This window comes from Dromiciops gliroides, chromosome 4, assembly GCF_019393635.1.
Source record: "Dromiciops gliroides isolate mDroGli1 chromosome 4, mDroGli1.pri, whole genome shotgun sequence".
Taxonomy (NCBI): domain Eukaryota; kingdom Metazoa; phylum Chordata; class Mammalia; order Microbiotheria; family Microbiotheriidae; genus Dromiciops; species Dromiciops gliroides.
In genome coordinates, this window is record NC_057864.1 from 104,483,307 (window position 1) to 104,497,146 (window position 13,840).

At 48.0% G+C, this 13,840-nt stretch overlaps 1 protein-coding gene across 5 annotated transcripts in view; it reads left to right on the plus strand.

The window, feature by feature from the left end:
• Window positions 1-8,674: 8,674 nt before the first annotated feature.
• Window positions 8,675-13,840, plus strand: part of CDK18 (cyclin dependent kinase 18) — a 47,617-nt gene continuing 42,451 nt past the window's right edge. Inside the window, exon 1 of one of the 5 annotated variants that reach the window (XM_044001301.1) lies at window positions 8,675-8,926. The gene's annotated coding sequence lies outside the window, so the exon portion shown is untranslated. Of the gene's footprint in view, window positions 8,927-9,691; window positions 9,717-13,840 lie in introns of those variants that run through there. The other 4 variants (XM_044001302.1, XM_044001303.1, XM_044001300.1 and 1 more) reach the window with 4 other exon arrangements.

Sequence of the window (13,840 nt, forward strand, 5' to 3'; positions counted from 1 at the left end):
TACACAGCTATACAAAAACAAGTCGCCCTGCGCCAGATTTTCCTTTGCTCCTGACCATCCTCCATTCATCTTCCAAAAAAGCATAGGTGTGACCAATCTCCACCCCTATTCCATAAACTCCAGTGGCTCCCTATGACCTCCTGAGTCAAATGTAAAACCTTCTGATTGGCTTCTAAAGTCCTTCATAATCTGTCCCCTTCCTCTCTTTTCTGTATTCTTACACCTGATTCCCCTTCAGTTGCTCTGCGACCTCTGCCTTCTTGTTGTTCCTTGGACCAAGCCACTCCACCGGTACCTTTGTCTCTGGCTGTGCTCGGCAGGCTCCTCCTCTTCATCTCTGTCTCCCCATTCCCCTGCTTTTCTTCAATTCATAGATAAAACCCCACCCTGTACAGGAAGTCTTCGGCAAGGCTCCTTAATTCCAGTGCCTTCCCTCAGAGATTATCTCCAACTGACCCTGTGCATGGCTTGTTTGTACATACTTGTTTGCTCCCCTTAGACTGTGAGCTCTTCGAAGACAGGCAGGTCCTGTCCCCATCTTTCTTTATATCCTCTGTGCTTAGCACAATACCTGGCACACAGCAGGTGTTTAATAAATGCAGAGTTCAATTGCTAACAACTTGACTCCCCTCACTATGCACCAAAAAGCAGCTCTGATTTTTTGTTGTGTTTGCTTTTGTTTTGGTTCAGAGAGGTAGTCTCTGGTGGTGCATCTCATATATGCAAGAATATACCTGTACTCAAAAGCTGGATTATTCAATAGGATTCTGAGCCAATCAGGATTCTGTCTCTGTCCATCTTAATCATTTCTTTCTCCCCTAGGGATTCCAAAACCCCTTGAGTTATTGTTTCCTTCAACTATTATCAACAATATCTATTGAGCATGTGTATGTATATGTGTATGTGTTTGTGTGTATATATGCATGTGTATATGTGTGTGCATGTGCATGCATGGGCGTGTACATATGCATATGTGTGCACACGTATATACATGTATGTGTATGTATAGGTATATGCATATGTGTATATATACATATATGTGTGCATATATTATAGAGAGATGGGTGTGAGTATTCTATATGTGGTGTGCATTGTTAGTCCCAGTTCTATAGAGGGGAGAAACTGAGGCCCAGGACTTTGACACAGACTTAAAGTGACCCACTTCCCTCAGTTTCCTGGCTTCAAAACCCTCTCCATGCCCTATAGATCCCTAGTCCTTTTCCCAGTATTTGGCCCTGTTGCTAAGGACAAATTTCCCATTTGCCAGGCCTCTGAGTGGTAGCTCTGTTGTCATGGAGAAGCGAAAAACTGAAGCGGGTATAGGAGGGTACTACTAAAGAGGGGTGTGTATGAGAGGGGGGTACAATTGGCCTGCTGGTTGCTAAGGTCAACAGGTCTGTGATTGATTAGCTGTGTTTCTACGCCAAAACCCGTCCTTCTGGGTGAGTAGCTCTTGTCCCTCGGGAAGTGGCCTCAAGGTGTACACATTGGGGATGGAGAGGAGGAGGAAGTATAGGAGGTTCAGTGAGTGGAATCAGTATCTCTCATGCTCCTTATTTTGAACAGCCCTGCCTTGCAGGTAAATACACATTAGCTGTGCCTGTGCATGTCTGTCCCCCTCATGCCAGGAACCAAGGCAGTAACACCAGTCACAAGTATCTTAGCATCATTCATGTGTGACCCTGGGCAAGTCACTTAACCCTCAGTGCCCCGTAAAAAAGAATAATAACAATAATTATACAGCCCTTATACAGCCCACGGGCAGCTGGGGTGGCATGACCTCAGCTGACCAGGCACAGTCTCACAAGTGTAGGATTCTGGGTTGGAAGGAACCTCAGAGATCATCTGGTCTAATACTGTCATTGTACAGAGGAGGAGACTGAGGCCTTGAAGGGAGGTGTTCCCAAGGTCACACAAGTAGTAAGTAACAAAGTTAAGGTTTGAACCCCTGCTCTCTACCTCCACATTCGCTGCTGCTTCTAGTACATCACACAGGCCCCACCTGCTTTCTCCCAGCATTGGGGGAATCCGGTAATAGGCTCAAAGAGGGAACCCCATCAGCTTGGGCCGGAGGCTCCCTTGGTTTGTCTCAGATCAGCTGCGGGGGCAGGGGATCGGAATGTGGCTGGCGTGAGCTCTGCTTAGCCTTTGGAGGCGCTACCCTCCTTGGCTGCCCACACAGCCACGGAGGGAGAGATGTTTCCAGCTCCCCCACAGATCCCGCCGGGGGCCAGGGACGCCTGTCCAATCTGCAGAACAGCAGGCATGTTATTGGGAGCCGAGCGGGGGAGAAGTTGAATGGGGGAGGAGAGGAGGTCTGCTCGGCTTCCTAGGAGAGCATCCCCGCTAGTCCCTGAGGCTCCCCGGCTGGGATTGGCATGCTGCTCAGCTCTCTTTCTATCTCAGCACTGGGGCTGGGAATTACAAGAGCCTCTACCTCCCGTGTCCCTCTGGAGTTGGATGGGGGGAGGGGAGAAAAGATGGCAGAAGCTCTGTGTGTCCTCCTTTTCACCCCACCCCCGCTGCCCAACCTCTACCCAGGGGAACCTCTCTGTGCATGGGATACAGAGGAGTGGGGTACCCGAGGTAACTGAGCTGGATGGGAGATGTCCCGGGGGCCCCACTCCACCCAGCTCCTCTACCCTTGTTTTGGAGTTGTAGGGTAATGAGCCAGGCTTCCTGGCTGGTGGGAAACATCTGCAGAGGAGGGAAATGAGTTGTAAGGAGTTGAGCTCTCTTTCAAAGAAGAGATTCCTTTGTGGCTGGAGAGGAAGCACAGAGCTAGGCTGGGGCAATGGTCTATATGGGGGTATATGTCCCCCCTCCTCCCCCACATGGTTAGAGTGCTGGGGACCCTGTGAAACAGCTACCCAAAGCTCACAGCTCTGGGCATTTGGAGGCATTGCAAAGTCCACTGGATAAACATACACACACGTCTACCTCACAGAGCACCCAATGCTCTAGCCTCCCTTTGGTCTATCTGTTCCTCCTAAGCCCTAGAATGAAAAGGAATTCCCAAGGTTGAGATCCAGAGCATCCAAAGTCCTCTACCATCAATTCAGGAGCTTTGGTCCAACCTTCAGCCTTCCAACCCTGCTTATGAGGGAGAAGCAGCCTGCAGACTCAAAGGCAGGCAGCTTCTCCGCCTTTCATAATGTGCTTGTTGTCTTCACTGTCCCATGAATGGGGGCCTGAGACCCAAAGGATGGGGACAAGAGGACCTTCAGGCCATGTGGCTTTAGCCTAAAGACTCTCCCCCAACAAGCTGGAGATTCTGGGTCCTCCGTGGGGTGGGCTGGTGAAGAGCACCGTCTTTGAAATCCCCCTCTCTGCACCTCAGTTTCCTCCTCTGTAAATGAATGTATTGGATTAGATGAGCCCTTTGGTCCCTCATTGCTGTAAATCTTATGGTTGGTCCTATGTAGGCCGGTTTAAATGAGATTATAAGCTCTAGGAAGGCAAGAACTCCACTGTATGAGAAGCAGCACAGAGTCATAGAAGCAGTATTCAATTTGGATAAGGAAAGACCTTCATTCCCATCCTGGCTCCCACACTAGTTGTATGGCTTTGAGTAAGCTGATTAACTTCCCAGCCTCAGTTTGCTCATCTGCAAAATGGGAACCTGTATTACCTACCTAATGTGCGAAGAGGACAGTATTATAGAGGTGATTTATTATTATTTAACTTCATACCCCCCATACAGTAGAGCTTCAAGTTTATTATCTGTCACTTGTGCCATGCATTCTTGGATTAGCCAAACTAGCTTCCTTGCTGTTCCTCATACGGGACAAACATTCTGCCACCCACTTCCATGCTTTCTCACCCCCCCATTCTTTTTTTCTTTTATTTTTGGTGGAGCAATGAGGGTTAAGAGATTTGCCCAGGGTCACACAGCTAGTAAGTGTCAATTGTCTGAGGCCGGATCTGAACTCAGGTCCTCCTGAATTCCACTGTGCCACCTAGCTGCCCCTCCCCTCATTCCTTTTTGAAGAGCTGTCCCCCATGCCTTAAATGCCCTCTCTCCTCACCTCTGCCTCTTAGAATCTCTAGTTTCCTTGAAAGCTCAGCTCAGATACCACATGGAACATTAGGCCTTCCCTGACCTTCCCTGGCCTTCCTCTGGCTCTGTGCACAATTACTTGAATACCTGGGCTCAAATTTATGGGTAACCTGAGCTCAGTCCTCCCTCCCCTTGCTCCCTCCTCGGCCTCTCTCCAGTAGTAGACAGGATTTATCGGTCTCAGAGCTGACCTCATCTCTTCTCAAAAGAGGCTCTCCCCACTAAACATCCTATCGCCTTTCTCAGCCATCTGCAGATGAATTACCCAGGCAGAACCAGGGCCCAGGCCCCTCCTCTATGGGAACCTGCTGGAGTCATTAGCATCCTGACACTTCAGCTTTGCTTATTGGTTTTATTTTTATAGAAAGTGTCTGTGCTGGGGAAATCTGCATGCTCTAGCTAAATATATAAAGACTCAAAGCAAAAGCAGAATAGAGAGGCCCTTCTCTGGATATTCCCCCAAGCTTCCCTCCCCCCTCAACACACACACACACACACACACACACACACACAATCTTTTCCCATCTTCCTGCTGTTCTTTCACTAGCTTCTGATGGGTCTGGGTATATACCTGTCTTTGATGCTAGGAGGCCTGATAATGGAGAATGAGAAGATGGGAGTTTCCAGTCCTCCTAATGTATCTCAAATACATATCTTCCTAGAGAGAAAATAAATCCATTTTCAACATCCTTTCCAAACTAGCCTCTCGCTCCCCCTTCCCTTTCATCAACTAGTCACCTCCTGGTTTTGTGACCTTGGGTGAGTGGTTTAACTTCTCGGATCCTCAGTCTCACATAAAATAGGATTAATGGGGGCAGCTAGGTGGTGCAATGGATAAAGCACTGGCCTTGGATTCAGGAGGACCTGAGTTCAAATCCAACCTCAGACACTTGACACTTAACTAGCTGTGTGACCCTGGGCAAGTCACTTAACCCTCATTGCCCTGCCAAAAAATAGGATTAATGAAGCATTGTTGTGAGGAAAAAATGAGGCAATGTACATTTTGATCAGACCTCTGGTTTCATTGGTGTAGGTAGTGGCAGGTGAGGAACTTCTTCTGTCTATAAAGATCAGCATCTGCTACTAAAATTTATGGTCATAGAGGGTATCCTGGGGATACTGAGAGGTTAAGTCACTTGTCCTAGGTCATACAGCCAGTATGTGTTAAAGGTAGAATTAGAACCCAGGGCTTCCTGTCTTTAGACACCATGTGACATTGCCTTTATATACTAAGTAAATGTCAGCTGTGATTGTAATTCATTTACATATAAGTTAAATGTACCACAGATATTACATCTATTTTTTTATTTTAAAAAATTATCAGGCATTTCTTTTTTTTCTTTCCACCTTCCTCCAACCCAGAAAAGAAAAATAGAAAATAAGCCACTTGTAACAAGTCAACATAATCAAGCAAAATAAATGCCCACACAGACAAAGTCCAAAAATGTGTCTCATTCTGAATATTTAGTCCATCACTTCTCTGTTAAGAGTCAGGTAGTATTTTTTTATCATCAGTCCTCTGGAATCATAGTTGATCATTCCGATTTTTAAATTGTGTTTTGTGGTGTTTTTTTAAACAATGGTTATATCATAGTATAAATTGGTGTCATGGTTCTACTCACTTTACCCTGCATCAGTCTGTACAAGTCTTCCCAGGTTTCTCTGAAACTGACTCTTCATTTCTAACAACACAATAAATAGTACTCCATTACATTCATATACTGTAATTTATTCAGGTATTTCCCAAATTGATGGGGAAACCTCCTTAGTTTCCAGTTCTTTACTACTACAAAAAGAGCTGCCCTCAGCATTTTTGTACATATAGGACAGTTTCCTATTTGATGTCCTTGTGGTATTTCTGGGTCAAAGGCCATTCATGGCTTAGTAACTTTGTGGGCATTAGTCCAAATCATCTCTCCAGAATGTCTGGATCAGGTCTACCAATAGTGCATCAATGTGCCTGTTTGCCCACAGACCTGCCAACATTTGTCATTTTCCTTTTTTCTGTTATGATGTCTATTTTAGAGATAAAGAAACCAAGATAGCCATAGTGGATAATCAGCAGGGCATAGTGGGTCAAAACATTGTCCTTGAAAGATCTAGGTTGGAATCCCTCTCTGACCTCAACTAGCTATGTGACTGACTCTAGGCAAGTCACTTCTCTAATCCTCCATTTCCTTATCTGTAAAATGGGGGTAATAATAGCATTTATACAGGGTTATTTTAAGTCAAGTGAGGTAACATATGTAAAATGCTTGGCAAACTCCATAGCCCTGTATAAATGTCAGCTGTTATTATTATTAAGTGATTTGTCCAGGTTTTCACTTACTGATCTTACTAAGTAAGCTTAGCTCAGTGCCTGGCACTTGGTAAGTGCTTAATAACTGCTTATTTCCTTCCTTCCTTCCTACTTACTGTGTCAGAGACAGAATTCAGATGCAGGTTCCTGTCTCTAAGTCTAGCATTCTTCCCCCCCCCCTACTATGATGCTTCTAAGAACCACAGAAGCTCAGAGTAGGTCAGGGTTTTGGTGGTCAAACAGTCCAGTTTATATCTGAAGAATTCCTTTTCTAATATACCTGATAAAGGTTCATCCAGCCTTTCCTTGGAGACATCCAGGGGAGAACCAACCTGTCCTACATTTGGAGAATTCTAATTGTATTCCCTTCCATCAAATTAGTCAGTCAATAAACATTTTTTAGGCACCTACTATGTGTTAGGTACTGAACTAAGCGCTGGGGATACAAAGAATGGCAAAAGATGGTGCTTGCCCACAAGAAGCTTATACTCAACTGGGAAAGAAAAGTAAGCAAATACATACAAGCAAGTTTTATAAGATTTGAATATGCTTTGCAATTTTTACACATTCCTGCAACTTCTACTCTCTAGGGTCAAAAACAAGTCTAATCCCTTGAAGACAGTTATCATTTGTCCCCTGAATCTTCTCTTTTCCAAGAAAACACCCCCAGGTCCTTCATATCCTCAGATGGCATGATGGTGAAGCCCTTCACCATTCAGGTTATCCTCCTCTGCCCAATTCTTTTGAAAATCTGGCACTCAGGACTAAAAATATCTGAGAAATAGTCTGACAGGGATAGAGCACATACAACAGGACCATTGCTTTAAAAAAAATTTTTTTTTAACTGGGCAATGAGGGTTAAGTAACTTGCCCAGGGTCACACCGCTAGTGTCAAGTGTCTGAGACCGGATTTGAACTCAGGTCCTCCTGAATCCAGGGCCAGTGCTCTATCCACAGGACCCCCGCTGCTGCTGTTTCTCTTCCTCCTCCTCATTATTATTATTCATTAAAGGAATAATTGGGTCCCAGCAAGACCCAACTGCAAATCCAGCCTCAGACACTTACTAGCTGTGTAAAATTAGGCAAGTCACTTAACCCTAACTGCCTAAAAAAAAAAAAGAATATATTACTCACAAAACTCTGTGGAATAGGTGGCAGCAAATATGATTATCCTCATCTTACAGATAAAGAAACTATGATTCTGAGAGGTTGTGACTTGCCAATTATCACATAGCAAGCATCTGAGGTAGAATTTGAATTCAGGTCTACTGATTTTCCAGGCAGCTAGGTGTTGAAATGGGTAGAGCTCTAGGCCTTAAGTTTGGAAGACTCATTTTCCTGAGTTCAAATCTGGCCTCAAACACTTATTAGCTGTGTGAGCCTGGGCAAGTCACTTCACCCTGTTGGCCTCAGTTTCCTCATCTATAAAATGGGATGGAGAAGGAAATGGCAAATCACTCCTAGTATATTTGCCAAGAAAACCCCAGGGAATGGGCTCCACACAATGAAACAAAATAAACTCCTGATTTCCAAGACCATAATTTTCCTAGTTGACAGCAGTGAGTAGAAGGCTGAACCTGAAGTCAAGATCTCAGCTTGAATCCTGCTTCAGACACTTACTAGCTATAGTCATTGAATAGGTCACTTCACTTCTGTCTGCCTCAGTTTCCTCAACTGTAAAGTGGGGATGATAATCTAGCACCTACCTCCCAGGGTTATTGTGAGGATAAATGAAGTCAAGCCCCGCAAACCTAAAGCACTCTATAAATGCTAGCCATTATGATGGTGATTGTTTTCTCCTTTTTGGATACAGCTGTGCAGAAGCTCTCCTTCCAACTAAGGTGGCTTGCTTGCTCGGCTGGCCGTGGGAACTGAGGGATGGGCAAACTATAAGCCACAGGACCTTCCAGTATGCTGATAGACCTCTAGTTGGGATGGGGCAACATCGCACGGAGAAGGGAATGAGTGGAATCCTGGTGGGGACATGAGAGAAACCACCTATTTCAGAAGTACCCTGAGAGGCAGCAGCGTGGTGTAGGCAGGCCCTGGATTCGAATCTCAGCTCTGCCTTCAACTGTGTGACCTTGGGTAAATCACTTTTCTTTTCTGGGGCTCTTGGTAAAACGAGGAGGCTGGACCACATGATCGTTAAGGCTCGCTGCGGTCTCTGACTTCTCCGAGCTGGGAGGAGGGGGTGGGCACCTGGGCAGTGCTAGCTCCGGGGATTGGCAGCGGCAGAGGGCTGGGCTGGGAGGAGGTTGGGTAGGGGGAGGAGCCAACTTGGACAAGTGAAAAACTCCGGCCGGGGGCTGGGCTTTTTCCTTCCCTCCTCCCCTTCCCGGCCGTCTCCTTTCCCTCCCTCCTTCCTTCCCTCCTCCCCCTCCGGCTCAGGTTGCAGCTTCTCTCGGGAGCTGCTCACCTTTGCTGAGCTGGGGAAGCAGCGGCCGTGCCAGGGCGGGGAGAGCAGCAGGGCGCAGGGCACAGAGTTGCTCGGACCTCCTCCTGTCTTCCACCCAGCCCAGGCAGGGAGCCGGAGCCGGAGCCGGAGCCGGGGCGCGGAGCGGTGGGTGAGTCCTGCCCTGAGAGCTGCGCGTTCGGTCCGGCTCGCCCGCCCGGGGTGCTCTGGGGGTGGGGCAGGGGAATGTTTGCAGGGGAAGGAGGGGGTACTGCCCGCCGTGTAAACGGAGCAAGGTACAGCGGAGGAACTCTTAAAGGGGCCTCACTGCTCTCTGCCCTGGGGCTGGAGGTGGAAGGAGAGGCAGAGAAGACGTACTCTGTGTGTGGCATTTTTGGGGGGGAGGCGCTGGAAAGCGCAGCCGCCCCAAATTCCAGGTGGTCAGGAGTAAGAGCGAGGCCATTTTCTTACATTCAGACAGCCCCCCATGCAATCCCCCCACCCGCAACCCCCACCCCGCTTGCTCTTAACCTGGTCCACTCAAGGATTCTGCAAACCAGACTCAGGTGTCCGGGCCAATCTGGTAGCCCTTAGACTGCCGTCACCACCCCACAAAGCAAAGTTTGTTGTGGCTTTTTGAAGCTCCCCTCAACAGGCTTTAAGCGTCCTTCTTCTGGGGGAGGACCTTGGGTCAGGGATCCCTCTATGAACCCAGGCGACCCAGGCATCTGGACTAGAGAGCCACAGGGAAGAGAGCTCAAGGCCTGAGCTCTGGCCAAATGTTCTGTCTGAGCCATGAGCGGCTGAGGATTTGCGTTGGGGGCAATGATGTATTGCGAGGAGGGCAGAAGGCCTTTGGGGATTGCCCATCGGCTTGCCTTCCTGCCTTTTGTAACTGAACTTTGTCCCGAACCCAAGGAGAAGACTTCTGAGCGCTGTTGGCCTATTCTTCCTCGGGGAAGGTCTGCCGGGCGTGTGGGAAGGGGATGAAGGGTCTGGGGCAGATGGAAATGAATGTGTGCCCAACCTCTCACCTCCAGCCAGCAGGCAAAGGGTTAGTTAGTGTTAGGCGCTGGAAATGCGTGAGAGGGAATTGGTTCTGGGGGAGACGTGGCTTGGGGATTCTGAGCCTACATGATTTAAGGACCGAATGTGTGGGAAGTGGGGTGGGGGGAGAGGCAGGTTAGGAATCAGAGATGGTTCGCTCCAGCAGGAGAACCGGGAAGACCTTTCCCCCCTGGGGGGAGGGGAGTGGAGAAAAGTCTTCCTGGTCCCAGGAGATGATGATCTGGTGGCAGGGGGAGATCAGAGGAGAGTGATGTTATAAGTAAAAACCTACGTTGGAGGGAAAACACTTCTACACAGCCTCCTTGTGGTTTCCCCTATGCCTTCTCCAGACACCCAGGCCTCATTGTGAGTGCTATGCAGATTGAGAAGGGGGAATGGAAAATGGGTCTTCATAGCTAAGATTCCGGAGTCCAGGGATCTAATTGGTGCAATTAATTGTTGTGTAGAAGAGCTCTAAGAGCAGGTATTGGGTGGTGGTGGTGGGGAGGTCAGGGGGGGGGGCATAGCAAAGGTCTCCCTGGGGCCACTTCTCAGTGACTAGCCCTGTCCTCTACCTCTAGTTCCTCTGGCTCTCGGTGGTTCCTTGACAGTAGGGCCTGGCTCTGTGACTCACTGACACCTTGCCCTGTCCATCCTGTGTCAGCTTCACGTGAGATTTCATGTCCTCTCCCCTCCCCCTCCAAGTACTCAGAGTATTTGCACATTCCATTATAGTGACCTGAGTGAGCAGAACCAAGAACCAGTCATAGAGATGGGACAAGAGAGGTACTGGCTGACTGGAGCAGAGATGGAGATTTTGAGAGAGGGGAATTAGAGGAGTCTCTTCACCCCTCCAGGCCTCAATGTCTTAATCTGTGAGAAGAGAGAGTTGGACTGTATGACTTTTACGATCTCTTAGATCTGTGATCCAAGGGAGGGAATGACACAATTCTTCCATTTCTGCTTTAGGACGGGGCGGGAAGGTGTCCTTAGGGTTTGGGACAGGGAAAAGATCTCAGCACCTCATTGCTTGTGTGTGTTTGGGGTGGGAGAGTCATGGCCGAGCCCCACCGGGATCCCTAAAACTTTCTCCTGTTGCCTAGAAAGAGCATCAAAGCTCTTTGGTCATTCAGGGCAGTCCTTGCCGTGGCTGCCTCCCGCTGCCTTTTGTTGATTCTCTGAGTAGCCGTGATGAAGGGCTGGGCATACAAAGACCTCTCATCACAGTGCTCCTAAGCCTCAGTCTAGGTAGGGGCCTCTCTGTTCCCTGTGTCTAGCTTCCTAGACATCCTACTCCCCTGGCCTATTTATGGTAGTTCAGCTTCATCCCAGTCCCATCTGGGTTTTCAGAAAACAAATTGGACTTGGATAAATCACTTCATCTTTCTCAGCCCCTTGTTTCTTTATCTATAAAATGAGGAGGGGGGTGGGCAGCTAGGTGGCGCAGGGGATAGAGCACTGGCCCTGGAGTCAGGAGTACCTGAGTTCAAATCTGGCCTCAGACACTTAACACTTACTAGCTGTGTGACCCTGAGCAAGTCACTTAACCCCAACTGCCTTACTAAAAAAAGAAAAAAAAAATGAGGGTAGGGGACTAGACGGTGTCTGTGGTTCCATCTAGCTTGAACACCTTAGGATTCTTTCCTTATCTTTGGCCTAGGGCCCCCAGGGAAGGGAGGAGTGGGGTTAGGGTAGGGAATTGAAGGATGAAGTTCCTATTCCTTTGGCACTGATCAGAGCAGGACTTCCTGTACCTGAGAAAAGGGGGCTTAGGAATCAAATGGGTGCTTGCAGCTGATCTCCTGCTAGGGTCAGGTTTCTTGCCTGGGAGGCTCCCACTCTAGCTGGGATGAGACCGAGCTGCCTTTTAAGGTTGTATTTATTTCCTCTACGGTTCTAGGGACTCTGTTCTCTGCTGCCCTCTGCCCCCTCTTCAGGAAAAGGTTTTTCAAACTCCTGGTAAAAATAGCCCCTACTATTGCCCCAGTCATCCTCCCTTCCTCAGGACTCCCAGTCTTAGTGGGGGTACACTCAAAGCACCCACTCTTCCCGCTTGTTCTCCTGACCGGTGCTTGGGCCCTCCAGGGCAGAAGAAAGACCTTGGACATTGAATGCTTTTGTTTGGAAGGAAAGCTTCTTCCTGATTGGTGGGCAGGGGTCTGCCCTGTGCCTGGCCAGGCAGAGAAGGCAGGAACAGGCTCGCCCACTACCTCGAGGTGAACCACGAGGTGACTATCTCCCTTGTTATGCCAAAGGAAAGAAGGGGGTGCAGCCCAGGGGAGAACAGATGGAGAAACAAGGCCCCGAGTCAGGAAAGAGGAACTAAGGAACTTGTTAGCCAGGGACTGATAAATCCTGTTGACTCGATGGGGGTGCAAGGGGATGGCATTGGACAGCCCCTCTTCCGGGGATCTCCTCTATTTCTAGGACTGGCCCTGCAGGGCAAAGTGCCTTCCCCGATTCTTAATTAATTACAGCCCTGTTCTGTTCTGGACCCATCTGGAGTAGGCTCAGCTCCAGCCTTGGGTGATTAGCCCTTAGGAGACAGTCATGCCAGACTCTCTCCACAACATCCACCCTCACCCACGCTCTGTGCCTCATACACAACGTCCTGCTTTGACCTTTATCTCTTCTTCCCCCTGCCCTCTGCCCAACTCTCCCAAGCCTGGACCCTGTGTCCTTCTGACAGTACCTGCTGAGTGGGCACTTTCTCATCTCCAAGGGGAGGGGACAGAGAGAGGCCAGCTTTTCTTCTTCCTTCCTTGCCTCCCTCATCCCTCCCTCCCCTCTAAACTTAAGCCTGGATCTCAAATCAAGCCATTCAGAGATGGTAAGTCTCATAGACTATTAGAATTAGAAGAGATGGGAGAGATCATCTAAGCCAGGGGGTCTGATACAGGAGATCACCTGTTAGACCAGGAGTCAGGAATTCTGGGGTAAAATTCTGACCCTGACACTGAGTAACCAGAGTCTAGGCACATGACCTTTCTGAGCCTTGGTTTTCCTCATTTGTCAATGGAATACCTGTGGCACCACACTCCCAGGGTTATCAGGAGGGTCGAATGAGATAAAAGACAAAGTACTTTGCAAACTTTGAAGCATTATTCAGTGATTATTATCTATCGAGGCACAAACTCTTGGATTTAGAGCTAAAAGGGACCTTTGAGTCTATCTTGTCTACCCTTTATTTTTCCAAGGCCCAAGAAGTAACATAGGTTGCCCCTGGATCAGGTATTAGGGCTGAGATCTGACGCAGAGCCAGAACTAGGTGCCAGGTCTTCTGGTTCCAAATCCAACATCCTATCTGACAGCCTACATCAACCCCAGCATTTTATAGCGGGGGAAGCAGAAGTCCCTACCCCCACCAACTGCCATGGAACTTTATGCCTGGTATAGGCAGGGAGGGGGTGAATTAGACCCAGGCACCACACTGGGAAGACAGGAAGCAGTTGAATCTCCTGACTGAAAGACAATCCATCTGTTCCCAAAGTCTCCTCTGCTCAGGGTCAGAAGAGAAGGAGAGAAGTTAATCAGCGATATAGCTGTGGACAAAAATAGACCCCAGTACTCCCTGCCCTGAAGGAGAAATTGAGGGGACACAAGAGAAAACATCTCACGCTCTCAAGCATTTGTGAATATTTTGTATATATGGTACACATGCTTATTTATACATATGTTGTTTAAGCTCTTTGAAGACAGGAATGGTTTCATTGTTGTCTTTGTATTTCTTGCGCTTGGCATATAGAAAGGTGTTTAATAAATGCTTGTTGATTGATTGATTATAGGGCAAACTTCATGAAAGCTAGGGCCATGCCTTAATTATCTTTTAGACCTGAGTACCCATCACAGTGCTTGTACACATTAGGTGCTTGATAAATAATTGAACGAATGGACGAACGAACAAATGAATGAATGATTTAGTGAATGAATGAATAAGAGAGTAGAATCTCCTTTCTCTGAGGTCTTGCTGAGTAGGTAAGGTCCCCATAAATACTCTGAACAAGGAAAGGTAGAATTCTACCCAGAAGTAGGAAAATAG